This window comes from Rhinopithecus roxellana, chromosome 13, assembly GCF_007565055.1.
Source record: "Rhinopithecus roxellana isolate Shanxi Qingling chromosome 13, ASM756505v1, whole genome shotgun sequence".
Classification (NCBI taxonomy): domain Eukaryota; kingdom Metazoa; phylum Chordata; class Mammalia; order Primates; family Cercopithecidae; genus Rhinopithecus; species Rhinopithecus roxellana.
The window spans coordinates 2,005,553-2,015,789 of record NC_044561.1 but is presented as its reverse complement, the minus strand read 5'-3'; the positions used below and the strand labels follow the sequence as shown (position 1 = coordinate 2,015,789).

At 44.7% G+C, this 10,237-nt stretch overlaps 1 pseudogene; it reads right to left on the bottom strand.

The window, feature by feature from the left end:
• Positions 1-9,496: 9,496 nt before the first annotated feature.
• On the bottom strand, positions 9,497-9,829 carry LOC104682580 (annotated as a pseudogene).
• Positions 9,830-10,237: the final 408 nt, after the last annotated feature.

Genomic DNA, 10,237 nt, shown 5'->3' with positions numbered 1-10,237 from the left:
AATTAGCCAGGCATGGTGGCGGGCACCTGTAATCCCAGCTACTCGAAAGGCTGAGGCAGAATGGCGTGAACCCGGGAGACAGAGCTTGCAGTGAGCCAAGATTGCGCCACTGCACTCCAGCCTGGGCGACAGAGCAAGACCCTGTCTCAAAAAAAAAAAAAAAAAAAAAAATACATTGGATTGGTCCAGAAAGGTGGGACAACTCAAAGGTAGGAGGGCTTCCAGGCTATGATAAATTTAAACATTTTCTGGTGAAGCAGGGGTTAAAAGAGAAAAACAAGTTTTCTCTTGCTAGGCTGACCCACTCCAAGACCTGGCGATAGGCAGCAGAGCTCTGGCAAAGATTTGATAACTATCTGAAAAACCAGAGTCCTCAAAGGATGTGCTCCAGAGCCCCCTCCCCTCCCAGTTATGGGCAAGAATGAGAAAACAGGCTTTTCTCCTTTCCTGGCTCCCCACTCCCCTCTTAGTAATCCTTCCTTAGTGAAACTCAAGGTTACTTTACTCAGTTTTAGGGATTCCTCTTTCTCCTCTGTGTAACATAACAAGGTCATCAGACATGCTCAAGTAAGACATGTACCAGCTGTAAATCCTGCCTTAGTTTGATAAGTTCCTATTTTTCCTCAAGTTGCAAAACCTGTCACTGTATGATTAAGTGCCTTTGTTCTGCCTCTGTAAGTCCGTTTGCCTGCCTTGTAAGCTTCGTGCAACTAGATGGCCAACCCCCTCACTGGTGTGTATAAAAGTCAAGCCCTGTCTTTGTTCAGGGCTCAGTCTTTTGGAGGCAAATCAGCTGAGCCAGCGCACACCTTAATAAAATCCTCCTGTTTCACCCATTTGGTCTCTTTGGTCCTTTGATTCCTGCAACACTGATTGACAATTTCCTTGTGATACTCTCCCTTGTTTTAACCTGAGTAACTCTCTCCTAGCAGAGAGAGAGCGCCGGACAGACTCCATTTTAGTTTCACTTGCAGCCCCCTTTTACCTCCCTCCCTTAAGGCATAACTAGTGTAAACTGACTCAAAGCACGTCCAGGAATGTACCTACTGATAAGATATTGAGGCAAGCTGCACTAGCAGCTCCTGGGGATGTGTACGGTGGATGGCACCCCAAACCCCTGCATTTCTCTCTTTGTGATAGTTTAAGTCCCTGTACCTGGAACTGTTTATTTTTTGTAACTGCATTTGTAACCAATTAATTTTTTTAACTTTTGCCAGTTCTGCTTCTGTAAAAATTGCTTCAGCTAAACTTCGCCCTCCCCTATTTAGACTACGGTATAAAAACAAAACTAGCCCCTTCCTCGGGGCCGAGAGAATTTTGAGCGTTAGCTGCCTCTCGGTCGCCGGCTAATAAAGGACTCCTTAGCTTGTCTCAAAGTGTGGCGTTTCTCTGTAACTCTTTTGGTTACGTTTCTCTGTAACTCGTTTGGTTACTTAGACAGCTGAGCTGTCTAAAGACCTGGGATCACTGGGATCATAGAAAGGAAATGTTCAGGTTAAAATATTGTGGAGACCAGCCAGGGACAGTGGCTCACGCCTGTAATCCTAGCACTTTGGGAGGCTGAGGCAGGTGGATCACTTGAGGTCAGGAGTTTGAGACTAGCCTGGCCAACATAGTGAAATCCCATCTCTACTAAAAATACAAAAATTAGCCAGGTGTGATGGTAGGTGCCTGTAATCCCCCACTCCAAAAAAAAAAAGATTGCAGAGACCAAGGTTCTTTTGAAGTCTTATAGTGGCTGCGTTTAGAAACAACAGATGACAAATGTTTCCTATTCAGATTTTTTTTTGAGACAGAGTCTCGCACTGTCACCGGGCTGGAATGCAATGGCATGATCTCGGCTCACTGCAACCTCCGCCTCCCGGGTTCAAGCAATTCTCCTGCCTCAGCCTCCCAAGTAGCTGGGATTACAGGCGCCCGCCACCTCACCCAGCTAGTTTTTTGTATTTTTTAGTAGAGATGGGGTTTCACCGTGTTAGCCAGGATGGTCTCGATCTCCTGACCTCGTGATCTGCCCGTCTCGGCCTCCCAAAGTGCTGGGATTACAGGCTTGAGCCACTGCGCCCGGCCAATAGAGATTCTTTACAGTTGCAAATTTTCCCCCACAGAGGACAGCTTTGCAGGGCCATTTCAAGATATCGCAAAGAAACATGTTTTAAAATAAAATATTTTTATTTTCTTCCTTGTCTCATAATGCTATGCCAGAGTCAGGTTGGAAAGTAAGTCACAATATGTAGGGTTAGATAAAACCCATCTAGTGAGAACCCATGGTTTGTAGGGCAGGACTCCCCAGATCCCTTAGATAGGAATTTGAGCAAGATGAAAAAATCACAGTGTAGTCCTCATCACCCGTGTAACAAACCTTTCATTGTCCCCCGTACCTATAATCAAAGTTTAAAACATAAAATAAAGTATTTTTAAAAAGAAAAGGTGGTATATATGAACAGTAGAATATTAGGAGATTCTGTCATATGCTACAAAATAGGTGGTATGTACACACAGTAGAATATTATTCCACCTTTAAAAAGGAGATTCTGGGCCAGGCGCGGTGGCTCAACCCTGTAATCCCAGCACTTTGGGAGGCCGAGACGGGCGGATAACGAGGTCAGGAGATCAAGACCATCCTGGCTAACATGGTGAAACGCCGTCTCTAATAAAAACTACAAAAAACTAGCCGGGCGAGGTGGTGGCACCTGTAGTCCCAGCTACTCGGGGGGCTGAGGCAGGAGAATGGCGTGAACCCAGGAGGCAGAGCTTGCAGTGAGCTGAGATCCGGCCACTGCACTCCAGCCTGGGTGACAGAGCGAGACTCCGTCTCAAAAAAATAAAATAAAATAAAAAATAAAAAATAAAAAGGAGATTCTGTCATAACTATAATAAAAGTTTAAAAATATACCCCTGTACCTATAATAACAGTTTAAAAAATGAAATAAAGTGTTTTTTGTTTTGTTTTTGTTTTTGTTTTTTTGAGATGGAGTCCCACTTTGTCACCCAGGCTGGAGTGCAGTGGCACGATCTCCACTCACCACAACCTATGCCTCCTTGGTTCGAGTGATTCTCCTGCCTCAGCCTCCCGAGTAGCTGGGACTATAGCCACGTGCCACCACGCCTGGCTAATTTTTTGTATTTTTAGTACAAATGGGGTTTCACCGTGTTAGCCAGGATGGTCTCAATCTCCTGCCCTCGTGATCTGCCCCCCTCGGCTTCCCAAAGTGCTGGGATTACAAGCGTGAGCCACTGCACCCAGCCAAATAAAGCATTTTTAAAAAGAAAATGTGGTATATACAAACAGTAGAATATTAGGAGATTCTGTCATATGCTACAAAATAGGTGCTATATACCACAGTAGAATATTATTCAGCCTTTAAAAAGGAGATTCTGTCATGCACTACAAAATAGGTAAACCTGAAGAACATTATACCAAGTGAAATATGCCAGTCACAAAAAGACTAATACTGCATGATCCCACCTCCTTGAGATATCTGCAACAGTCAAACTCAAGGAAACAGAATGTAGAACGAGGGCTGTCAGGGGCTAGGGGAGGGGGAAACTGAGAGTTGTCATTCAATGAGTACAGAGTTTCAGTTTTGCAAGATAAAAACCTCCAGAGATCTGTCACCAAACAATGCAAGTATAGTTAACAACACTGGGCCAGGTGAGGTGGCTCATGCCTGTAATCCCAGCCTCCCTGAGGAGGGCGAATCGCTTGAGCTCAGGAGTTCAAGACAAGCCAAGGCAACATGGTAAAAACCTGTCTCTACCAAACACACACACACACAAAATTAGCCGGGCATGGTGGTGCATGCCTGTCATCCGAGTTACATGGGAGGCTGAGGTAGAAGGATCACTGGACCCGGGAGGTGGAGGTTGATTGAGCTGAGATTGCACCACTGCACGACACAGTGAGACCCTATCTTCAAAAAAAAAAAAAAAAAAAAAAACCCTGAACTGTACACTTAAAAATGGTTAAGAAGCCGGGTGTAGTGGTTCACACCTATATTCCCAGCACTTCCTGGAATTTATGGTTTGTAGGGCAGGACTCTCCAGATCCCTTAGATAGAAATTTGTGCAAGATGAAAAAATCAGAGCTTAGTCCACACAAAGCAGATGAATAGGAGAAAAGGCATACTAATTTATTAACATGTCCATGATGGAGAACACAGGGCGAGCACTCCAACCCCACAAAGAGCTACAGCAGCTTATATACCATCTTGTGGTTACAGAAAGATTTGGGGCTTGGATCCTGGCAAAACAGGTTATGGGAAGGGGAGAAGAAGCAGCCTGGCTGGCAAAGGTGATCTTGTTATGAAGATGAAACCTCACAGGTAGCAGTCCTCGGAGGAAAAAGATGGTAAATGTTTCTTTCAGACTTTCAGAGTGTCAGACTGTCAGTTCCTCTTTCCTAGATCTGGACAAGGGAGGGCCTCGGAGAAAACCAGGCTGCAGCAATGCAGATTTTCTACAGATGCAAATCTCCCCCACAAAAGACCGCTTTTGCCTCCCAGCACTTTGAGAGGCCGAGGCAGACGGATCACCCAAGGTCAGGAGTTCAAGACCAGCCTGGTCAACATGGCAAAACCCCATCTCTACTAAAAATAGAAAGAAAAAAAAAATTAGCTGGGCATGGTGGTGTGTGCCTGTAATCCCAGCTACTCGGGAGGCTGAGGCAGGAGAATTGCTCGAATCCAGAAAGTGGAGGTTGCAGTGAGCAGATATCATGCCACTGCATTCCAGCCTGGAGGACAGAGTAAAACTCAATCTCAAAATAATAATAATAATAAAAGACCGCTTTGCAAGGCTGCTTCTGTTTGCAGGAGCGGCCACCTCAAAATATATCAACAAAGGATATTTTGATTACCTTTACTAGCCTTTCAGGTCTCAGAAGCGGATAGATGATGATGGATAGATAGATGAAGAGATGAATGGATGGATGGATAGATAGATAAGTAGGTAGATATGAGGACTAAGCTCTGCTTTTTTTTTTTTTTTTTTTTTTTAATCTTGCCCATATTCCTACCTGAGGGGTCTGGTGAGTCATACCCTATAAACCATAAATTCTCATCAGATGAGTTTTATTTAACCCTCTGTTTCATGACTTACTTTCCAATATGACCGCTGAAGGCGTTCACCTTGCCTGCTGCCTAGACAGAGGTAATTTCTATCAAGACAGAGCCATTGCAATAGAGAAAGAGTAATTCACACAGAGCAGGCTGTGCAGGAGACTGAAATTGTATTATTACTCAAATCAGTCTCACTGAAAACTCGGGGATCAGAGATGGTTTTTTGTTTTTAGTCTTTTGTTTTTTTTTTAGAAGGAGACTTGCTCTGTCATCCAGACCAGAGTGTTACTGGTGGTAACTGAGAGTCTAGCACATTTTAAAGTTCTGACAGAAAACATTTGTCATCTTTTGTCTCTAAGGGCAGCCACTATGAGACTTCAAAAGAACCTTGATCTCCACAATATTTATTTTATTTTATTTATTTTATTTTATTTTGAGACGGAGTCTCATTTTGTCACCCAGGCTCGAGTACAGTGGACCTCCACTCACTGCAACCTCTGCCTCCTGGGTTTGAAAGATTCTCCTGCCTCAGCCTCCCAAGTAGCTGGGATTACAGGCGAGCCACAGCACCTGGCTGATTTTTATATTTTTAGTAGAGACGGGGTTTCACCATATTGGTCAGGCTGGTCTCGAACTCCTGACTTCAGGTAACCCACCCGCCTCGGCCTCCCAAAGTGTTGGGATTACAGGCGTGAGCCACTGCGCCCGGCCACAATCTTTTATCTTAACCTCAACATTTTCCTTCTATTGATCCCAGGCCTTTAGACAAATTAAACCAATTGTCAATCAGAAAATGTTTAAAGTTACCTAGAGCGTGGAAGCCCCCTGACTTCGAATTGTCTTGCCTTTCTGGATCAAACCAATGTATTTCTCAAATGTATTTGATTAATGTCTCATGCCTCTCAAATTTATGTAAAACCAAGCTGCACCCCAACCACCCTGGGCACATGTTCTCAGGGCCTCCTGAAGGCTGTGTCATGGACCTTGCTTACTCATATTTGACTCAGAATAAATCTGTTCAAATATTTTACAGAGTTTGACTCTTTTCGTTGACAGATAGACAGACAGACAGATATTGGCATAGGAATAGACAAGCAAATCTAAGACTTTTAATCTTTCTTTTTTTTTTTTTTTTTTGAGATAGAATCTCACTCTGTCACCCACGCTGGAGTTCAGTGGCACGACCTTGGCTCACTGCAACCTCTGCCTCCCGGGTTCAAGTGATTCTCCTGCCTCAGCCTCCCAAGTAGCTGGGATTACATGCACTTGCCACCATGCCCAGCTAATTTTTGTATTTTTAGTAGAAACGGGGTTTCACCATGTTGGTCAGGCTGGTCTCGAACTCCTGACTTCAGGTGATCCACCTGCCTCGGCATCCCACAATGCTGGGATTACAGACGTGAGCCATCATGCCTGGCCTTGATCTCTTAATTAAAAAATAAATTTACTGGAATAACAGACTTTTATTTTTCTTTTATCATGCAGGACGGAGATGAATAAAGTCTCAATGATCCTCTTCAGGGTTGACACAGCCCCCTTTTTAAGTATTTAAGTGCTTAAGGAATATACAAAGATGTTGATTACAACATTATTACCAGGAAATATAACTATCAATTAGAACTGCAGGCTTCTTCTCAAAGGTTAAGATTATTTTCATACTGAGGTAGTTCAGCAGGGCTGGTTTCACAGGATATAGATCACAAGGACCCCCTGATAAAACAGGATGCGGTAAAGAGGCCGGGACCAAACTTGTCAAATCCTCTGATGATCCTCACCGCTCATTATATGCTAATTATAATTAATTCTCGTGCGAAAAGGCTACCGCTACAACCAGTGCCTTGACAGTTTTACAAATGCCATAGCAACATCTGTACATTACCCTATATGGTCTGAAACGGGAAAGAGTCCTCAGTTCGGGGAATCCCCCACCCGCTACCCAGAAAATTCATTAGTAATTGAATGAATAACTGTTGATAACCTTCGAGTCACATTTAACTGTGAGCAGGCTTCCAAAGTAATCTGCCTTGGGAGCGGTAACCCAGCCTATGCTACAACAATCATAAGATGTTTGTTACTTATTTTCCTCTCTGTTCTTTTCTTCCTCCACGTGCGGTCATTTAAGTAGAGGCTGTTCACCAATTCACTAATAATTGATTAACTTCACATTCTGTCCCCTGGAGGCTGCCCGCAAGATTAATGAACTTGTTTTGCTTCTAAAGAACAAAGATCCTGAGGTGATGCGACCTCCTTGGCGATATCCAGAAGGTTGATTGGCGAAGGGATGCAAGCAGCTTTGATCATGGGGAAAATCTCACCTCCCACCCTACCCACCTTACAAAGGCAGGTCAGATTCCAGAGTTTGGTTCTCCCATCCTCAGGCTGTGGCCAAATTGAATAAACCTTTCTCTGCTCCTAACCTCCCATGTGTCAGCGTTTGACTTACAGCGTGTCAGGCACTCAAACCTACCCTTTGGGGTTCTGCAACATTCTTTTGACTCGAAGGTAACATTCCGTCTCCAACTAAAGAATCTTATAAATTTCTCAAATGACTGATGTACTGATTAGTGCATAACCTGCAGACACTAAATAGGACATTAATTTCTTTTAAGGGGAGCTGAAGTCTGAAGTTCGACTGCCTGTCTTGTGTGTAGACATTCTTAGCCTGTATGATGTCATCTGTACCCCATGATGGTAACCTCTGTATTGTACCCTCTAAGGAAAGGACTCCCCCTTGTGTTGTTTTTGTTGCTGTTGTTTTGTTTTTTTGACATGTATTTTTGTTCATGACACACCCAGGCTGTGGTACAGTGGCACAATCTCAGCTCACTGCAACCTCCACCTCCTGGGTTCAAGCAATTCTCCTGCCTCAGCCTCCCAAGTAGCTGGGATTACAGGCAGGCGCCACCGTGCCTGGCTACTTTTTTTTGTATTTTTAGTATGGACGGGGTCTCATCATGTCGGTCAGGCTGGTCTCGAATTCCTGACCTCAGGTGATCCACCCACCTGGGCCTCCCACATTGTTGGGATTACAAGCGTGAGCCACTGCGCCCAGCTCCCCCTCCCTTCTTTTAAACTTTCCCAAAAAAACCTTGTGACAGACTCTGAAATACCCCCAACCCTGTTGGTGTGTCTTCCTGGGTCAATCCTCACATTTGGCTTCCAACAAACCTTTATCAAATTATTTCTGCCTCAACAGCCTTAATTTTGGTGGACACGCTGGACTGCTTAATAAATGGTGCTGACACAACTAGCTATCCATTTGGAAGAAAATTGAGTCCTTTTTCATACCATATGCAAAAATAAATTCCAGATGGATCAACACTTCAATGTAAAAAATTAAAATCTTAGAAGAAAATCCAGAAGACATGTACAAAACAGAAATTAGGAAAATCTTTGTAATTAAAAGAGAGAATCCAGAGACATTCAACAAAAATATAGATCTATTTGGTTACATAAAATCTAAAATGTTTGTATGGGAAAAGATATAAATAGACCAACTAGGCCAGGCATGGTGGCTCACACCTGTAATCTCAACACTTTAGGAGGCCAAAGCAGGTGGATCACTTGAGGTCAGGAGTTCGAGACCAGCCTGGCCAATATGGCGATACCCATCTCTACTAAAAATACAAAAATGAGCTGGGTGTGGTGGCGTGTGCCTGTAATCCCAGCTACTCAGGAGGCTGAGGCAGGAGAATCGCTTGAACCCAGGAGGCCGAGGTTGCAATGAGCCGAGATTACCCCACTGCACTCCAGCTTGGGCAACTCTGTCTCAAAAAAAAAAAAAAAAAAAAAAAAAAAATCTGCATGTGACTTTTTTTTTTTTTTTTTTTTAAATAGAGTCTCACTATGTTGTCCAGGCTGGTCTTGAACTCCTGGGCTCAAGCAATTCTCCTGCCTCAGCTTCCCAGAGGTGTGGGATTACAGGCATAAGCCACCATGACTGGCCTTTTTTCTTTTCTTTCTTTCTTTTGTTGAGAAGGAATTTTGCTCTTGTTGCCCAGGCTGAAGTGCAATGATGTGATCTCTGCTCACCACAGCCTCTGCCTCCTGGGTTCAAATGATTTTCCTGCCTCAGCCTCCTGAGTATCTGGGATTACAGGCATGTGCCACCAAGCCAAGCTAATTTTGTATTTTTAGTAGAGATGGGGGTTTCTCCGTGTTGGTCAGGCTGGTCTCAAACTCCTGACCTCAGGTGATCCACCCGCCTTGACCTCCCAAAGTGCTGGGATTACAGGCGTAAACCACTGCACCCGGCCCTTTCTTTCTTTCTTTCTGTTTTTTTTTTTTTTTTTTTTTTTTAATGGGAGAAGGAGCCAATGGTAGTCTTTATTGGAAAGAAGAAACTTTGCAGCACATTTTGAGTAACTTGGTGCAGGCACTCAGTGCGTCAGTTGGTGGGGCATCAGCTTATAATGGATTCCATAGCTGGGGCATCGCTAGGTCTCGCCTTTGTGCAACCCAAAGCAGATGATGGTACTGTTGTCCTCTACACAGATGCAGCCCACTATTCTCTTGTTGGTGATGGAGAGGACTAAATTAGGGTCTTCTCTGGTGTCTGAAGCTGCCTTTGGGAGTAGTATATTGTATGGGTTCAGTCCCTTTCTTGCAGCCATGATGACCTCCCTCTCCAACGCAGTTGCCTGCTTGTCATCAGTACGAACACCGCCTTCAGATGCCATGGAGCACACCGCGACCGCGCCACTGGGACTGGGAGCCCTCAGGGCCTGCACCGCCAGCGCTCCAGCTCTGCGGAGTAACCTTGAAGCCATCACGTCCATAGGCCTTTTTCTTTTCTTTTCTTTTCTTTTGTAACAGAATCTCGCTCTGTTTCCTAGGCTGGAGTGCAGTGGGGTAATCTCAGCTCCCACCTCGGTCTCCCGGAGTTCAAGCGATTCTCCTGCCTCAGCCTCCCAAGTAGCTGGGACTGTAGGCGTATGCCACCATGCCCAGCTAATTTTTGTATTTTTAGTAGAGACGACGTTTCACTATGTTAGCCGGCTGGTCTTGAACTCCTGACCTCGTGATCTGCCCGCCTCATGGTGGCAGCCTGGCCAACATGGTGAAACCCTGTCTCCATTAAAAATACAACAGGCCGGGCGCGGTGGCTCAAGCCTATAATCCCAGCACTTTGGGAGGCCGAGATGGGCGGATCACGAGGTCAGGAGATCGAGACCATC